This window comes from Triticum aestivum, chromosome 2B, assembly GCF_018294505.1.
Source record: "Triticum aestivum cultivar Chinese Spring chromosome 2B, IWGSC CS RefSeq v2.1, whole genome shotgun sequence".
NCBI classification, from domain to species: domain Eukaryota; kingdom Viridiplantae; phylum Streptophyta; class Magnoliopsida; order Poales; family Poaceae; genus Triticum; species Triticum aestivum.
Window position 1 is genome coordinate 780,457,371 of NC_057798.1, and position 21,005 is coordinate 780,478,375.

The window sequence follows — 21,005 nt, forward strand, 5'->3', positions numbered from 1 at the left end:
GCATGTCATACTTTGGTTCGGCGATATTGTTAGATGAAGCGGCCCGGACCGACATTACGCGTCGCTTACGCGAGACTGGTTCTACCGACGTGCTTTGCACATAGGTGGCTGGCGGGTGTCAGTTTCTCCAACTTTAGTTGAACCGAGTGTGGCTACGCTCGGTCCTTGAGAAGGTTAAAACATCACTAACTTGACGAACTATCGTTGTGGTTTTGATGCATAGGTAAGAACGGTTCTTGCTCAGCCCGTAGCAGCCACGTAAAACTTGCAACAACAAAGTAGAGGACGTCTAACTTGTTTTTGCAGGGCATGTTGTGATGTGATATGGTCAAGACGTGATGAGACATAAGTAGTTGTATGAGATGATCATGTTTTGTTGAAGTTATCGGCAACTGGCAGAAGCCCTATGGTTGTCTCTTTGTTGCATAAGATGCAAGTACCAAATAATTGCTTTACTTTATCGCTATGCGATAGCAATAGTTGCAAGAGCAATAGTTGGCGAGACGACCATGTGATGACACATTGATATAGATCAAGATGATGAAGACCATGGTGTCGTGCCAGTGACGATAGGGATCATGACAGTACTTTGGAGATGGAGATCAAAGGCGGAAGATGATCATGGCCATATCATGTCACATATTTTGATTGCATATGATGTTTATCTTTTATAATCTTATTTTGCTTAGCTCGACGGTAGCTTTATAAGATGATCTCTCACTAAATTTCAAGGTATAAGTGTTCTCCCTGAGTATGCACCATTGCGAAAGTTCTTCGTGCTGAGACACCACGTGATGATCGGGTGTGATAGGCTCTATGTTCAAATACAACGGGTGCAAAACAGTTGCACACGCGGAATACTCAGGTTAAACTTGACGAGCCTAGCATATACAGATATGGCCTCGGAACACTGAGACCGAAAGGTCGAGCATGAATCATATAGTAGATATGATCAACATAGTGATGTTCACCATTGAAAACTACTCCATCTCACGTGATGATCGGACATGGTTTAGTTGATTTGGATCACGTGATCACTTAGATGATTAGAGGGATGTCTATCTAAGTGGGAGTTCTTAAGTAATATGATTAATTGAACTTTAATTTTTCATGAACTTAGTCCTGGTAGTATTTTGCAAATTATGTTGTAGATCAATAGCTCACGTTGTTGCTTCCCTATGTTTTATATGTGTTCCTAGAGAAAACTAAGTTGAAAGACGTTAGTAGCAATGATGCGGACTTGGTCCGTGATCTGAGGTTTATCCTCATTGCTGCACAGAAGAATTATGTCCTTTATGCACTGCTAGGTGACAGACCTATTGCAGGAGCAGATGCATACGTTATGAACGTTTGGCTAGCTCAATATGATGACTACTTGATAGTTTTGTGCACCATGCTTTATGGCTTAGAACCGGGACTACAAAAACGTTTTTGAAACGTCATGGAACATAAGATGTTTCAAGAGATGAAATTGGTATTTTAGACTCATCCCCGTGTCAGGAGGTATGAGACCTTTGACAAATACTTCGCCTAAAAGATGGAGGAGAATTGCTCAACTAGTGAGCAAGTACTTAGATTGTCTAAGTACTACAATCGCTTGAATCAAGTGGGAGTTAATCTTCCAGATAAGATAGTGATTGACAGAGTTCTCTAGTCACCATCACCAAGTTACTGGAACTTCGTGATGAACTATAATGCAAGGGATGACGAAAACGATTCCCGAGCTCTTCGCGATGCTGAAATCAACGAAGGTAGAAATCAAGAAAGAGCATCAACTGTTGATGATTGAAAAAACCACTAGTTTTAAGAAAAGGGCAAAGGGAAAGAAAGGTAACTTCAAGTAGAATGACAAGCAAGTTGTCACTCCCGCGAAGAAGCCCAAAGCTGGACCAAAGCCTGAAACTGAGTGCTTACATTGCAAAGGAAATGGTCACTGGAAGCGGAAATGCCCTGAATATTTGGTGGATAAGAAGGATGGCAGAGTGAACAAGGGTATATTTGATATACAGGTTACTGATGTGTACCTTACTAGTGTTTATAGTAGCCCTGAGTATTTGATACTTGTTCAGTTGCTAAAAATTAGTAACTCGAAACAGGAGTTACAGAATAAACAGAGACTAGTTGAGGTGAAGTGACGATGTGTGTTGGAAGTGGTTCCAAGATTGATATGATCATCATCGCACACTCCCTATACTTTCGGGATTAGTGTTAAACCTAAATAAATGTTATTTGGCGTTTGCGTTGAGCATGAATATGATTTGATCATGTTTATTGCAATAGGGTTATTCATTTAAAAGTTAGAGAATAATTGTTGTTCTGTTTACATGAATAAAACCTTCAATGGTCATACACCCAATAAAAATAGTTTGTTGGATCTCGATCATAGTGATACACATATTCATAATATTGATGCCAAAAGATGCAAAGTTGATAATGATAGTGCAACATATTTGTGGCACTGCCGTTTGGGTCATATCGGTGTAAAGCGCATGAAGAAACTCCATAAAAATGGACTTTTGGAATCACTTAATTATGAATCATTTGATGCTTGTGAACCGTGCCTTATGGGCAAGATGACTAAAACTCCGTTCTCCGGAACAATGGAACGAGCTACTGACTTATTGGAAATAATACATACCGATGTATGCGATCCAATGAGTGTTGATGCTCGTGGCAAGTATTGTTATTTTCTGACCTTCACAGATGATTGGAGCAGATATGGGTATATCTACTTAATGAAACACAAGTCTGAAACATTTGAAAAGTTCAAAGAATTTCAGAGTGAAGTGGAGAATCATTGTAACAAGAAAATAAAGTTTCTACGATCTGATCGTGGAGGAGAATATTTGAGTTATGAGTTTGGCCTTCATATAAAACAATGTGGAATAGTTTCACAACTCACGCCACATGGAACACCACAGTGTAATGGTGTGTCTGAATGTCATAACCGCACTTTATTGGATATGGTGCGATCTATGATGTATCTTACCGATTTACCACTATCATTTTGGGGTTATGCATTAGAGACAGTTGCATTCACTTTAAATAGGGCACCATCAAAATCCGTTTGAGACGACGCCTTATGAACTGTGGTTTGGCAAGAAACCAAAGTTGTCATTTCTTAAAGTTTGGAACTGCGATGCTTATGTGAAAAGGTCTCAACCTGATAAGCTCGAACCCAAATAGGAGAAGTGCGTCTTCATAGAATACCCAAAGGAAACTATTGGGTACACCTTCTATCACAGATCCGAAAGCAAGATATTCGTTGCTAAGATGGATCCTTTTTAGAGAAGGAGTTTCTGTCGAAAGAAGTGAGTGGGAGAAAAATAGAACTTGATAAGGTAATAGTACCTTCTCCTGAATTGGAAAATAGTTCATCACTGAAATCAGTTCCAGTGATTCCTACACCAATTAGTGTGGAAGCTAATGATGATGATCATGAAACTTCAGAACAAGTTACTACGGAACCTCGTAGGTCTTCCAAAGTATGGTCTACACCAGAGTGGTACGGTAATCCTGTTCTGGAAGTCATGTTACTACACCATGATAAACTTATGAACTATGAAGAAGCGATGATGAGCCCAGATTCCGCGAAATGGTTTGAGGCCATGAAATCTGAGATGGGATCCATGCATGAGAACAAAGTGTGGACTTTGCTGGACTTTCCCGATGATCGGCAAGCCATAGAAAATAAATGGATCTTCAAGAGGAAGACAGACGCTGATAGTAGTGTTACTATCTACAAAGCTCGACTTGTCGCACAAAGTTTTTCGACAAGTTCAAGGTGTTGAATACAATGAGATTTTCTCACTCGTATCGATGCTTAAAGTCTGTCCGAATCATGTTAGCAATTACCACATTTTATGAAATCTGGTAAATGGATGTCAAAACTGCATTCCTTAATGGATTTATTAAAGAAGAGTTGTATATGATGCAACCAGAAGGTTTTGTCAATCCTAAAGGTGCTAACAAATTGTGCAAGCTCCAGCAATCCATCTATGGACTGGTGCAAGCATCTCGGAGTTGGAATATATGCTTTGATAAGTTGATCAAAGCATATAGTTTTATACGGACTTGCAGTGAAGCCTATATTTACAATAAAGTGAGTGGGGGCACTACAACCTTTCTAACAAGTATATGTGAGTGACATATTGTTGATCAGAAATGATGTAGAATTTTTCTGGAAAGCATTAAGAAGTGTTTGAAAGGAGTTCTTTAAAAGAAAGACCTCAGTAAAGCTACTTATATATTGAGCATCAAGATCTATTGAGATAGATCAAGACGCTTGATAAGATTTTCAATGAGTACATACCTTGACAAGATTTTGAAGTAGTTCAAAATGGAACAGTCAAAGAAAGAGTTCTTGCCTGTGTTGCAAAGGTATGAAATTGAGTAAGACTCAAATCCCGACCACGACAGAAAATAGAAAGAGAATGAAAGTCATTCCCTATGCATCAGTCATAGGTTCTATAAAAGTATGCCATGCTATGGACCAGACCTATTGTATACTCTGCCCTGGTTTGGCAAGGGAGTACAATAGTGATCTAAGAGTAGATCACTGGACATCGGTCAAGAATATCCTTAGTGAGGACTAAGGAAATATTTCTCGATTATGGAGATGATAAAAGAGAGCCCGTCATAAAGAGTTACATCGGTGCAAGCTTTTACACCGATCCAGATGACTCTAAGTCTCTATCTGGATACATATTGAAAGTGGGAGCAATTAGCTAGAGTAGCTCCGTGCAGAGCATTGTAGATATAAAATATTTGCAAAATACATACGGCTCTGAATGTGATAGACTCGTTGACTAAACTTCTCTCACTAGCAAAACATGATCATACCTTAGTACTCTTTGGGTGTTAATCACATAGCGATGTGAACTAGATTATTGACTCTAGTAAACCCTTTTGGGTGTTGATCACATGACTATGTGAACTATGGGTGTTAATCACATACAGACGTGAATATTGGTGTTAAATCACATGGTGATGTGAACTAGATTATTGACTCTAGTGCAAGTGGGAGACTGAAGGAAATATGCCCTAGAGGCAATAATAAAGTTATTATTTATTTCCTTATTTCATGATAAATGTTTATTATTCATGCTAGAATTGTATTAACCGGAAACATAATACATGTGTGAATACATAGACAAACATAGTGTCACTAGTATGCCTCTACTTGACTAGCTCGTTAATCAAAGATGGTTAAGTTTCCTAACCATAGACATGAGTTGTCATTTGATTAATGGGATCACATCATTAGGAGAATGATGTGATTGACTTGACCCATTCCGTTAGCTTAGCACTTGATCGTTTAGTATGTTGCTATTGCTTTCTTCATGGCTTATACATGTTCCTATGACTATGAGATTATGCAACTTCCGTTTATCGGAGGAACACTTTGTGTGCTACCAAACGTCACAATATAACCGGGTGATTATAAAGGAGCTCTACAGGTGTCTCCGAAGGTACATGTTGGGTTGGCGTATTTCGAGATTGGGATTTGTCACTCCGATTGTCGGAGAGGTATCTCTGGGCCCTCTCGGTAATGCACATCACTATAAGCCTTGCAAGCAATGTAGCTAATGAGTTAGTTACGGAATGATGCATTACGTAATGAGTAAAGAGACTTGTCGGTAACGAGATTGAACTAGGTATTGAGATACCGACGATCAAATCTCGGGCAAGTAACTACCGATGACAAAGGGAACAACATATGTTGTTATGCGGTTTGACCAATAAAGATCTTTGTAGAATATGTAGGAGCCAATATGAGCATCCAGGTTCTGCTATTGGTTGTTGACCGGAGACGTGTCTCGGTCATGTCTACATAGTTCTCGAACCCGTAGGGTCCGCACGCTTAAAGTTAAATGACGGTTATATTACGAGTTTATGTGTTTTGATGTATCGAAGGTAGTTCGGAGTCCCGGATGAGATCGGGGACGTGACGAGGAGCCTCGAAATGGTCGAGACGTAAAGATCGATTTATTGGACAACTATATTCGGACTTCGGAAAGGTTCCGAGTGATTCAGGTATTTTTCTGAGTACCTGAGAGTTACGGGAATTCGCCGGGGAGTATATGGGCCTTATTGGGCCATACAGGAATAGAGGAGAGAGGCCAAAAGGAAGGAGGCGTGCGCCCCCCTTCTGGTCCGAATTGGACAAGGGGCGCAACCCCCTTTTCCGTCTTCCTCTCCCCCTCTTTCCTTCTCTCCTACTCCAACAAAGAAATTAAGGAGGAGTCCTACTCCCGGTGGGAGTAGGACTCCCCCCTTTGCGCGCCCTCCTCCTTGGCCGGCCGCCTCCCCCCTTGCTCCTTTATATACGGGGGCAGGGGGGCACCCCATAGACACAACAATTGATCCTTGAGATCTCTTAGCCGTGTGCGGTGGCCCCCTCCACCATAATCCACCTCGATAATATCGTAGCGGTGCTTAGGCGAAGCCCTGCGTCGGTAGAACATCATCATCGTCACCACGCCGTCATGCTGATGGAACTCTCCCTCAAAGCTCGGCTAGATCGGAGTTCGAGGGACATCATCAAGCTGAACGCGTGCTGAACTCGGAGGTGCCGTGCGTTCGGTACTTGATCGGTCGGATCGTGAAGACGTACGACTACATCAACCGTGTTGTGCTAACGCTTCCGCTTTCGGTCTACGAGGGTACATGGACATCACTCTCCCCTCTCGTTGCTATGCATCACCATGATCTTGCGTGTGCGTCTATGAGGTGCGGAGAAGAAGCTAGGAGGGGGGCCGGCGGCTACCCTAGGGCGCTTGCCTTAGGCGCGCCCCCCTTTTCCTTTCTTATCGCGTGGAAAGAGAAGAAAAGAGGGGGCCAGCCCTCTTCCTTCCTTCCCTAGGGCCGGCGGCCATGACGTGGGGCGTGCCAGCCCCTTTGTGGGCTGGTGTGCTCCCCTCATTGGCCCGTTTGGCCCAATAACTTCTTGTGGCCTTCCGGAACCCCTTCCGGTGATCCGATAATTTTCTGGTGTATGCCGGAACCCTTCCGGAGACCAAATACTATCATCTTATATATCAATCTTTACCTCCGGACCATTCCAGAGCTTCTCGTCGTGTCCGTGATCTCATCCGGGACTCCGAGAACATTCTGTTACCAACATACATAACTCATATAGTACTATATCGTCAACAAACATTAAGCGTGCGGACCCTACGGGTTCGAGAATGATGTAAACATGACCGAGACGCTTCTCCGGTCAATAACCAATAGCGGGACCTAGATGCTCACATTGGTTCCTACATATTCTACAAAGATCTTTATCGGTCGAACCTTTATGATGACATACATAGTTCCCTTTGTCCGTTGGTATGTTACTTGCCCGAGATTCTATCATCGGTATCTCCATACCTAGTTCAATCTCATTACCGACAAGTCTCTTTACTTGTTCCGTAATACATCATCTTGTAACTAACTCCTTAGTTACTTTGCTTGGAAGCTTCTTATGATGTTGTATTACCGAGAGGGCCCAGAGATACCTTTCCATCATACAGAATGACAAATCCCAATCTCGATCCATGCCAACTCAACAGACACCTTCGGAGATACCTGTAGAGCACCTTTATGATCACCCAATTATGAAGTGGCGATTGATACACACAAGGCATTCCTCCAAAGTCCAGGAGTTGCATGATCTCATGGTCGATGGAACATGTATTTTACATTAAGAAAGAAGTAGCAATAAACTGAATGATCATATGCTATGATAACGGATGGGTCTTGTCCGTCACATCATTCTCCTAATAATGTGATCCTGTTTATCAAACGACAACTCATGTCTATGGTCAGGAAACCTTAACCATCTTTTGATCAACGAGCTAGTGTAGTAGAGGCTTACTAGGGACTTGATATTTGTTTATGTATTCACACATGTATTTAAGTTTCCGATCAATACAATTATATCATGAATAATAAACCTTTATCATGATTAAGGAAATATAACAATAACCACTTACTATTGCCTCTAGGGCATATTTTCAACAAAATGGTCAATGAGGAGGAGAGAGAGATGTTAAAAAACCCTTTTCTGAGGGAGAAGTTAAACAAGCTATTATGAGCTCTTATGCCAATTGAGCTCCTGGTCCTGATGGTCCCTCCTTCCTGTTTTACCAAACTTTTTTGGGATCTGATTAAGGATGACTTTATGTGGATGGTGAGAGATTTTGAGAATGGTACCCTAGACATATATAGGCTTAACTTTACTATTATTACCCTCATACCTAAGTTCCTCATGCCAGGGATATGAAAATTTTCAGGCCTATTAGCTTGAGTAATTGTTGAAAGAACATGCAGTGCCCCCATGTTTGGTTTTGGTAATTGATGACAATCTCTATGGACTAATGGTTGTCTAGAGTTATATTTGAAGGATTTTTCCATAGGCTTTTCTTGAAGTCCATGTGTTGGTTTCAAGGAGTTTATGAGTTGACCAAGGTGCTATTAAGGAATTATCCAAAGATTGGTCATGTGAGTGTTGAGCTTATTGCAAGCATGTCTTGAAGAAGAAGATTCTGTGATCATTCATGTTTACCTTCAAGACATCATCCAAATGAAGAGAGTTGGAAAGATTCAAGGTTGATCAAGACTAAGTCAAGAGTGAATCAAGTTGATTAAGACTAAGTCAAGAGTGAATCAAGTTGATCAACTCACAAAGCGTAGAAGATGTATCGAGAGGGATCAAGTGATCCCATGGTATGGTAGGTGAGGGAGTCCTGGATTAGGGGGTGTCCGGATGGCCGGACTATGACCTTTGGCCGGACTCCCGGACTATGAAGATACAAGATTGAAGACTTCGTCCCGTGTCCGGATGGGACTTTCCTTGGCATGGAAGGCAAGCTTGGTGATACGATATGTAGATCTCCTCCCATTGTAACCGACTCTGTGTAACCCTAGCCCTCTCCGGTGTCTATATAAACCGGAGAGTTTTAGTCCGTAGGACGAACAACAATCATACCATAGGCTAGCTTCTAGGGTTTAGCCTCTTTGATCTCGTGGTAGATCAACTCTTGTACTACCCATATCATCAATATTAATCAAGCAGGAGTAGGGTTTTACCTCTATCGAGAGGGCCCGAACCTGGGTAAAAACATCGTGTCCCTTGTCTCCTGTTACCATCCGCCTAGACGCACAGTTCGGGACCCCCTACCCGAGATCCGCCGGTTTTGACACCGACATTGGTGCTTTCATTGAGAGTTCCTCTGTGTCTTCACCTTTAGGCCCGATGGCCTCGTCGATCATCAACCACGACGCGGTCCAGGGTGAGATTTTTCTCCCCGGACAGATCTTCGTATTCGGCAGCTTCGCATTGCGGGCCAATTCACTTGGCCATCTGGAGTAGATCGAAAGCTACGCCCCTGGCCATCAGGTCAGATTTGGAAGTTTAAACTACACGGCAGACATCCGCGGAGACTTGATCTTCGACTCGAGCCACAGCCGAGCGCGCCGCACTGTCACGATGGGCATGATCTAGCTCTGCCGCCGGACAGTGCCCAGAGCGCCGCTCAGATGTCCGCTCTGACCCTTAGCTCGGAGTCGACTGCGCCGGTCGAGGACGGGTGGCTGGACGCCGCCTTGGGGGCTGCAATCTCTATGGCGATCGAGCCAAACACCTATCTTGTCCTTCGTGGAGCTCGTGACTCCAAGGTGCCGGACTCGTTTCCGGACTCCAAATCTTCCGCACCCCTCCCGATCGAACCCAGTTGGGCTCCGATCATGGAGTTCACCGTCGCAGACATCTTTCAACACTCGCCCTTTGGCGACATCCTGAATTCACTAAAGTCTCTCTCTTTATCAGGAGAGCCCTGGCCGGACTATGGTCAGCAAGGTTGGGATGCGGACGACGAAGAAATTCGAAACCCACCCACCACCCACCTCGTAGCCACTATCGACGATTTAACCGACATGCTCGACTTCGACTCCGAAGACATCGACGGTATGGACGCCGATGAAGAAGACCAACAAGAACCAGCGCCTGTAGGGCACTGGACAACCACCTCATCCCATGATGTATACATGGTGGACACACCTAAAAGAAACAACGACGAGGATCAAAAGGGCGCAACGAGGGATCGTTCCCTCGAAAAGCAATCAAAGCGGCGGCGGAAGTGTCGCGCCAAACCTCACCTCGACAGAGACCCAGCCATAGAGCAGGACGAACTGGCGGACGATGAACATGCCATCGAGCAACCGTCCGAACATGTCAACTTGGATAAACGAACCAAACAACCTGCCCCTAGCGAAGATAATAGTCCGGACGACCTCACGCCGGACAAGTTGCTGGAGAAGAAGAACCTCCACCAAAGGCTCGTCTCCACTGCGCGTAGCCTGAAAAAGCAGAAGCGGAAGCTCAAAACAGCGGAAGATGCACTCAGAATCAGATGGGGCAAAGTACTCAACACCGCACACAAATACGGCGACAGTCACCACACAAAGAGCTATCCAAAGCAAAAATTACTACCGTAATTTGATGAGGAGGCCTCAGAGCCCCCACGGACATAAAACAAGGAAGCCACCAGGTCGGATAGATGACCCCATGACCGACATCGAGCGGCAAAGGGCGCCGCACTCAATCCGGCACGCGATCCGCACAAGGATTCGCATAAAAAAGACGACCCAACTAGATCTATCTACATGCCAAGAAAGCAAGCTCTAGTAAGCAATGCAACGCACCAAATATCCGAACATCGCGGCACACCCAAATACAGGGGCGCCGCACATCCCCTATGTTTCACCGATGAGGTGCTGGACCATGAATTTCCAGCGGGATTCAAGCCCGTAAGCATAGAGGCATACGACAGAACAACAGACCCTGGAGTCTGGATTGAGGATTATATCCTCCACATACACATGGCTAGAGGAGATGACCCCCACGCCTTAAAATACTTACCCCTCAAGCTCAAAGGGCCAACCTGGCATTGGCTTAAAAGCCTTCCCGAAAACACCATAGGAAGTTGGGAAGAGCTCGAGGATGCTTTTCGGGCAAATTTTCAAGGGACCTATGTCCGACCTCCGGATGCAGACGATCTAAGTCATATAACTCAACAACCCGGAGAGTCAGCCCAGAAACTCTGGAACAGATTTCTTACTAAAAAGAATCAGATAGTCAACTGTCCGGACGCCGAAGCCCTAGCAGCTTTCAAACATAGCGTTTAAGACGAATGGCTCGCGAGACACCTCGGCCAAGAAAAGCCAAGAACAATGGCCGCATTGACAAGCTTCATGACCCGCTTTTGCGCAGGAGAGGATAGCTAGTTGGCAAGAAGCAGCACCAACGACCCAAGTACATCCAAATTCAGAGATGGAAACGGGAAACCGCGCCGTAGCAAGGAACATCGCCGGATCAAGGATAACAGCCCGAAGAGCACGGCAGTCAACGCCGGATTCAAAAGCTCTCGGCAGAACCAGAAAAAGCCGCCCCCAAAGATAATAGGGACGAGCTATCTGACCTCAACAAAATCTTGGACAAAATATGCCAAATCGACAGTACTCCCGGGAGGCCTGCAAACCACACCCACAGAGATTGTTGGTTATTCAAGCAATCCGGCAAACTCAATACCGAACACAAGGGGCTCGACATACCAAGCGAGGATGACGACGAACCCCACAAGCAGAGCACCGGAGAACAAAAGAAGTTCCCACAAGAAGTCAAAATAGTAAATTCACTTCATGTGACAAAAGGGAAAACAGAGTGGCGCCTATGGAGATACGTGCCATACGGCCTGTCCCAGAGGAGTCCCGCCACTGGTTGTTACAACCAATCACCTTCGACCATCAGGATTACTCTAGAGGTATCGGGAACGCAGGCTGGACTGCCTTGGTCTTAGATCCGATAATTGACGGACTCCACTTTACACAAGTCCAAATGGACGACGGCAGTGATCTAAACCTGCTATATCAGGACACAACCCGCAAAATGGGGATAAACCCAGCAATAATTCGCCATGGAAACACTTCCTTTCAAGGGGTCACGCCAGGCCCAGATACCCATTGTATGGGTTCCCTCTCGTTAGAAGTTATGTTCGGCTCCCCCGACAACTTCCGAAGCGAAAAGGTAACCTTCCACATCGCCCCATTCATAAGTAGCTATTAAGCACTACTGGGACGCGAAGCTTTTGCCCGCTTTAACGCAATACCGCATTATGCATCCCTTACACTCAAAATGCCCGGTCCACGAGGCATCATCTCATTAAAGGGAAATATCGAGTGTCCCTCGAGCGCGGACGATGGTGCGGCTGCCTTGGCAGCCACACACTAAACCAGCTTTACTAGTTAGAGCACCCAACCAGGTCGTTCAAGACCCCAGACATGGCTCGACGAGTCTGGCGTAAACATACAAAGGCTTAATAGCCGCATACCCCTATACAAGGGGCTCCGCACATTCACACCAAGAGACAATAAAGCACAATTCTACCTGTTTTCTATATTATACTTTGTTTATTTTAACATAGATTGCTCGCACGATTGTTTTCAACTAAGTTCCTCTCTTTTACAGACGAACACCGTGCTACACCCGCCCAGGATACGACACAACGGAGACACAGGCGCAGACCTGCAGTAGGGACCCGTTTCAAGGATTCTTTTCAGATTAAGACCCTGCGTAAACCTTTTTTACTCTCTCTTGTTGATAACATCCCCCGGTTTTTTGCTATTACCAAGGAGGAGGCTGGCATCTTGGCATGTGGCCACGCCAGAATTTTGCACGTACCTGGACACCAGGGGCGTCTTACCAAGGGCTTTTGTTCAGCCTGTTTTCATAAAGACCGAATACCTTAGGTAGTGTTCGGCATCGCGAGTATGGCCTTATATGCATCAGCTTCGAATCATGTCTTTGGTCAAATGTTGGGTTTGCCCGGATCCTGTGTTTTGCTGCCTTATGTTCCGCTCTATCGGCTAAGGCGGCACCAGGAGAACTACTGTGATTGTGCCCCGGTTCGTCCAGGCGAGCACCTCAGTAGAGAAAGCCGAAAACTGACTGTTGTGATATAGCGAGAGACTGGTCAACCACTCGATGACTTGCCGGAACTTTAGTATTCCCCCGCATTAACGAAGGGCCGTTTCTCGGTCAGCCACACACGCGCCCCGAATTCGGGCGAGCGCTGTGCCCCTAGGGGCTATTTAGTAGCCCCACTGTCAAACTCCTATGGCTAAGTGAAAGTGATAAAGCATTATAGTTCGGTTGCCTAGTTCGCTGCGCTATCACCTCCTTTATAGGACCAAGACATTAGATCAAGTGTGAAAATGCGCCTTCTGTGAACACCCCCACATTATATGCGTGGGGGCTGAAGCCAACGACTGCCATCTTTTAGGTTATATATACATATAAATTAATGGCCGCACAGGAGGTATTCTAAATTCTTGAAAGCACAAGTATAAAAAGCTTTTATATTCAATCAAAACACTGTTTTACAAACAGTACATGTTATTCGAACATAACATCCTTTGAGCACTGCGTCTCTATTAAACGAGCGCCCTGCAGAACTTCCTCAAAATAGCGCTCGACAGGTACTCGGCTTTCATCCGAATCCTGGGATGCAACAACACTGGCCTTCATCTCCGCCCAGTATGTCTTGACACGGGCAAGAGCCATCAGTGCACCCTCTATGCACACTGACCTCTTCATTGCATCAATACGCGGCATCGCACCAAGGAACTGCTGCACCAAGCTAAAATAACTCTTCGGCTCGGGCCCTTTCGGCCACAGATGACTCACGACATGCTTCATGGCGAGTCCAGATAACCTGTTCAGCTCCGCCCATGCGGCCAAACGATCAGATACCGAAAGTGGGCGCTCTGGATTGTGGAACTGCGACCAAAAAAGTTCTTCCAATTCGTGGTCACCTAGACCCCGGAAGTGTTCGGTCGCGTCCGCGGCATTCGCTGCCAAATCCAGATAAGTGTTCACCGCACTCCACTTCCGGTCCAACAGAGCATACTTAGGATCCCCGAACTTCATCCGCAGCATATAGGGCTTTCCAGCCGTGATATCTCCGGCCTGACGTAGCTCCTTCTTCATAGCTCTCATCGCAGAGCGAGTGTCCTTGGCCTCGACAGTGACCTTTTCTAGGTCCTTCTGTGCCACCCTATCTTCTTTTTCACGAAGCTTACAACGGTCGGCAGCACCCTTCAATTTTATAGCCATCTCGGCCATTTCTTTCTTGCTCTGGCAGTGAGCAGCCTGTTCGGCTTTTAGCTCTTCAGCCGCCTTTAAGGCAGCCGCATCGCTTTTCCCGGCTTGCTCCTTGGCTCGGGCAAGTTCCACCCGAAGGTTCTCCACGGCAGCGGCACCACCTGCATTAAGCACACATGTTATAAGGTACGAGCATCAAGCTCCTCTTACCAGATGTCTTCGGAGACATTACATACCTTGTGCCTTGTCCAGCCGCTCTTTTACAAGCGTGATGTCAGCATCTGCCATGTCAAGTTGCCGCTTTAGCTTGGCAAATTCATCAGTCCGGCTAGCCACCGAACACCTCGCCACCTACATAGGAAATGCGACATATTATACCTGGGATTATGATCCTCTGTGCGCCATCATTTTTGACAACACACAGAGTCTCAGGGGCTACTATCTATATAGGGCGCATTTTATATATGCGGCTCTGTCAAAAGGCACATCATTTCGTGTACCTCAAAACCTGTCAGTAAACTCCTGGCGGCCTCATACAATCCGCTTTCCGCGGATGGAATCCTTCTAATCACCGTGTTCATCAACACATGGTGTTCTTCTGAGATAGACGCTCGCCCGAGTAGATCCTTCAGCTCCTCCGACCGTGCACCGGAAGGTGCCGGACTAGTCCGAAGACCTTTTTCGAGGTCCGATAGTCCGAAGACCTTTTTCGAGGTCCGAATTTGGAGAAACCCTCCGAGACGACACCTCGGGGTCGCCCGCCTCGCAAGACGGTACAGCTGGGGGAGGCGTTTCGCTCTCCATCATCTCTGGACAAAGATCCCCTGAAGATGTGCTTTGCTGAGAAGGGTAGAGATCTGAACTGCAAGGTAAAATTTCGGTTATCTTCCTCAGAAATAAAATAGGGATGTCACTCATTTTAAAACCCCTCTCTTTACTTACGGCTCGGTGGAGAGCTGATCCCCTTGGGGGCGCAATGCGGCCGGGGCACTCTTCGGCGTCGGACCCTCTGACGAAGATTTCTTCCCCCGCTTTGAGGCCATCGCCTCCGGGTCTTCAGAGGCGGTCCTTTTCTTTCCCTGGTTAGGGGAATTCTCGATTCCTCCTTTCCTGATAGCCTCCTCCGCGGAGGCGGTAGCTTCTTGGTTCCCCTCTTCGCCTTCTTCCAAAGGCGCAATCTCCAGCATCCTGGTCAACACGGGATCCGGCGTAGTCTCAGGGAGGGGGGCCGCACACCTGATAAGCTTTGCTTTCGCTATCCACTCATGTTCAAAGGATAGCTCTTTTAAAGGGCAATTTTATGATAAACATACGGGTAGCGTGTCCGGATACAGGGCTACTTACTTGAGTGTCTGGGCGATTGCAGCTCAGACCTGCGTCCTCGGACGAGTCCGTACACATTGCTTGTGATCCTAAGAACAATTTATACATCTCCATGGGCATCGTGCCCATAAAATGTTGGAGGACTCGCGGTCCCTCCGGATTAAATTCCCACAGGCGGAGGGGGCGACGTTTGCAGGGCAGTATGCAGCGAATCAGCATAACCTGCGCCACTACGGCCAAATTAATATCTCTTTCTAGGAGATCTCGAATGCGGCCCTGTAGCAAGGGCACGTCCTTGGATGGCCCCCAGTTAAGCCCTTTATTGACCCATGACGCTAGCTGTAGTGGGGGACCCGAGCGAAAAGCAAGTGGCGCCGCCCATGTGGTGCCCCTGGGAGCTGTGATGTAAAAGCACTCTTGTTGCCATAAGCCGAACTCCTCTTGGAAAGAGCCCTCGGGCCACGAAGCTTCGGCAATCTTGCTTATAAGAGCACCTCCGCACTCTGCGGGTTGCCCCTCGATTATCTTTGATTCTACCTTGAAGGTCTTAAGCCATAGTCTGAAGTGAGGAGTAATATGGAGGAAGGCCTCACACACGACAATGAACGATGAGATTTGGAGGATGGACTCCGGAGCTAAGTCGTAAAATTCCGGCCCGTAATAAAACATGAGCCCCCTCACGAAGGGATCAATCGGGAAGCGGATCCCCCGAAGGAAGTGAGATGTGAACACCACGCTCTCACCGGGCTGGGGAGTGGGGATGGCCTGCCCTGGAGCAGGCAGCCTATGCGAGATTTCGCCGGTTAGATACCTGGCATCTCTCAGCTTTCGCACGTCTTCTTCTGTAACGAAGGAAGGCATCCACCGGCCTTGGAGGTCGGAGCCGGACATCATCGAAGGTCCGAAGCGCCTGAATCTGGAGCTTTGGGTGTTGGAACTCGAGGCGAGAGGCGGATTTGATGGGATTGAAAGAAAGGAGTCGAGCCTTGGTCTCTTTATAAAAGGGTTTGAATACCAAGAGCCCTCCCCATGACCATCTGGAATTCACTTTCAATTAAGAAGTCATACCCATGGCACGGTTGGGTTACCCACACCCGTATTGATGAGAATCCCAAAATAAGGGGACACGATCTCTGCTTTGACAAGACGTGCCAAGGAAATCGCCTCGCTAAACACGCTGAGGTGGGACAGTAAAACGATTTGAATAAAGGCTTGGCTATGACATGATGTCACGCTACGAAATACGTCAGCAGATTAGATTTATGCGAATATTATTCTCTCTACGGTGGTATGTGGAAACTATTTTGCAGAGCCGGACACTATCCTCGTGTTCAACATCTTCTATGAAGTATTCGGAGGAAGAACCCGCCTTGCACTGCCGAAGACAATTTGCGCGCCGGACTCGTCGTCATTGAAGCCTGGTTCAGGGGCTACTGAGGGAGTCCTGGATTAGGGGGTGTCCGGATGGCCGGACTATGACCTTTGGCGGACTCCCGGACTATGAAGATACAAGATTGAAGACTTCGTCCCGTGTCCGGATGGGACTTTCCTTGGCGTGGAAGGCAAGCTTGGTGATACGATATGTAGATCTCCTCCCATTGTAACCGACTCTGTGTAATCCTAGCCCTCTCCGGTGTCTATATAAACCGGAGAGTTTAGTCCGTAGGACGAACAACAATCATACCATAGGCTAGCTTCTAGGGTTTAGCCTCTTTGATCTCGTGGTAGATCAACTCTTGTACTACCCATATCATCAATATTAATCAAGCAGGAGTAGGGTTTTACCTCCATCGAGAGGGCCCGAACCTGGGTAAAAACATCGTGTGCTTTGTCTCCTGTTACCATCCGCCTAGACGCACAGTTCGGGACCCCTACCCGAGATCCGCCGGTTTTGACACCGACAGTAGGCATTGTCCATTGCACTTTGTGTACTAACCCATGGTCTATGTGAGAGTTCTATGTGGGGTTACGTACGTGTCCATGGGCTTGCGTCAAGAGGAAGATATCATACACCCCATGGAAAGGATGACATCAAGTGGTGATCGTCATCAAGACTGCCGTGTGCAAGTTCAAGTGGAGCATCGCAAAGAGATCAAATGCTTGAATCTTGCCATCCATTATGGTGTCAATGTACTTGTTAAGATGTTCCTAAGAGTGGCTCACCCATAGTGGACTATGGGGGAGCAATCATCTAGTCTTCATCGAGCCAACGCAATCAAGAAAGGTGGTCCAACTTGAGGGAGTCAAGATTGTCATCATCTAGCTCAAGTGGACCATGTGCAAGTAAAAGGTTTGCCCTTGATAGGTTTTCTATTTTACCGGTCTCGTGGTGGTAGTTGGGAGACCGGGTTATAGGATCATTTGTCGTACTATCAAGGGGGGCTCTAAAGTTGGTAGCTTGATCGTATCGTTAGTAGAGAGCTCAAACCATTGCATCCTTGCATCATGTTTCTTGCTTCTTGTTTTGTTCTCTTTGTGAGGCTTAGAGCTTATGGTCATCTTGATGACAAGCTGGAGTTCATCAAAAACGGAGTTTGCATGCGTCTTCTATGATGTTTTCGGTGTTGGAGGTTTTACTGGTCTTTTCCAAGGAAGGGTTCTCACCTTTTTCTCTTGGGACTTTTCTATTTTGCTTTTTATTGATATTTCTTTCAAGATTGTGTTAGCCCTTGTCGCTAGCTTTCCAACAAACTTGGTTTCATCGAATTTGGAGTCCGTTTGCAAAAGTTGTGGCAGTTTTGGTGTTCTGAAAAGGCTGCAGCGATACTACCGCGAATTGGAGCGGATGTAATTTTTTACTTGCAAGCACAAGTGCTCCCTAGGTGGTTTTGGTAATTAATGACAACATATCTCTTGTTGGACTAACACTTTTATCTAGTATGTTTTAGATAAGTTCAACAATGGAGTGGCATGGACTGAAGGATGTGGAAACTCCTTCAAGATGCTAAGGACGAAGGATTGGCTCAAGCTTCAAGCTCAAGACTCTTCATTTTACATTTTAGTGATCCAAGATCACATTGAGTCTATAGGAAAAGCCAATACTATCAAGGAGGGATGAGGTGTTGCTTAATGAGCCTCTTGCTTCATGTGCTTAGTGATATGCTCCAAAACCCTCAACTACTTTCCCACTTCCACACATATGTCCTAAACCTAACAGTCAAACTCGGCCCCACTGATTCTTTCTATCCGGCGCCACCGAGTTTGGATGTCTTAGCCACTGCCACAAACCCTAAGCAAATTGGTCTCACCGATAGGGATCTCGGGTCTCACCGAGATGGGATTGTAATCTCTCTGTGTATGTCCATTATCAAAATCGGTCTCACCGAGTTTGAGCAATCGGTACTACCGAGATTACAATGCAAACTCTCTGGTTAACTTATTATCAAAATCGGTCCCACCGAGTTTGATAATCGGTCAAACTGAGTTTGCCTGACCAACTCTCTGGAAAGCTTATTACCAAAAGCGGTCCCACCGAGTTTGTGTAATCGGTCTTACCGAGATTACGTTATGCCCTAACCCTAACCGAATCGGTCCCACCGAGTTGCATTCCGGTCCCATCGAAAACCCTAACGGTCACATTATTTGCTAAATCGGTCTGACCGAGTTTAATGATTCGGTCCCACCGAGTTTGGTAGATTGTGTGTAACGGTTAGATTTTGTGTGGAGGCTATATATACCCCTCCACCTCCTCTTCATTCATGGAGAGAGCCATCAGACTGAACCTACACTTCCAACATCCTATTTCTGAGAGAGAACTACCTACTCATGTGTTGAGGCCAATGGATTCCATTCCTACCATATGAATCTTGATCTCTAGCCTTCCCCAAGTTGCTTTCCACTCAAATCCTCTTTCCACCAGATCCAAATCCTATGAGAGAGAGTTGAGTGTTGGGGAGACTATCATTTGAAGCACAAGAGCAAGGCGTTCATCATCAACGCACCATTTGTTACTTCTTGGAGAGTGGTGTCTCCTAGATTGGCTAGGTGTCACTTGGGAGCCTCCGACAAGATTTTGGAGTTGAACCAAGGAGTTTGTAAGGGCAAGGAGATCGCCTACTTCGTGAAGATCTACCGCTAGTGAGGCAAGTCCTTCATGGGCGACGGCCATGGTGGGATAGACAAGGTTGCTTCTTCGTGGACCCTTCATGGGTGGAGCCCTCCGTGGACTCGTGCAACCATTACCCTTCGTGGGTTGAAGTATCCATCAACGTGGATGTACGATAGCACCACCTATCGGAACCACGCCAAAAACATCCGTGTCTCCAATTGCGATTGAATCCTCCAAACCCTTCCCTTTACATTCTTGCAAGTTGCATGCTTTACTTTCCGCTGCTCATATACTCTTTTCATGCTTGCTTGCTATGTGTTGTGAATGTCAAAATTGTGCCTAAACTCCACTCAAACTTTAAAGAAACTTAAAAACTGCAACTTTGGTACTTAGTGTCTAATCACGCCCCCTCTAGACACCTCTTCTCAAGGTCCTACAAGTGGTACCAGAGCATTGGTCTCCATTGCCTTGGTTTAATCACCATTGGAGGAAGATGGATGAGTCTACTTTGGGGAGTCTTAGACATAGAGTGCCTATTCTTGATGGAGAGTATTTTCATGAGTGAAAAAAATGAGATGCTTGTTATTTTCAATCAATATCATTTTAACAAGTACATTGCTAGTCCTTGTGCACCTTGTGTTGATCCTATGCATCCAACCCATGATGAGTCGATTGACATGGTTAGGAATCTTAGAACTACCGAACTTATCATTAAAGGCTTGCCTAGAAACTTGATTATAAAACTGCCTACTCTTGAGTGTGCCTACACTATATGGAAATTTCTTGAGGAACGATTTCCTGATTATTCTTTGAAAAATCTTGATGAAATTCTCCACAAGTCTATTGCTTTGATTAAAATGAATACTAGTGATCCTATGTTTGGTGATCGTCTATTTGAGCTTACAAATCTTATGCGTGCCAAAGGAAATGTTGGTATTATTAGTGACATTATTTCCGAAGCTATAAGAATTCATAGACAAGATCATTGTCAAACTCATTCTAATGAATCACCCTCTCTAGGATTTGATCCACCACATGACGATGTTGAACATGGATACTATGATGAGGATGATGATAGTGACTTCGACCTTGATGATGCAATGAGACATTTTGGTCTTATGGAAAATCTTCGGGGATATATGTCAGGAGGAAAGGAATGGGTTCTTGACAGTGGATGTACCGATCACATGACCGGAGATAAAGACATGTTTCGTGAGCTTGCTGATAATGATAGTCCTCCAAAGTATGTCACTTTCGGTGACAACTCAAAGGGTAAGGTGGTTGTCCTTGGTAAGGTGGCCATCTCACATGATAGCTCCATACAAAATGTCATGCTTGTTGAATCTCTTGGATATAACTTACTTTCAGTATCTAGACTTGCTGATTTCGGTTTCAATGTCCTATTTACTGAAGTAGATTGCCAAGTGTTTCGTCGAGATAATCATAAAATGGTCTTTACTGGTGTGCGTAGAGGTGATCTATACATTG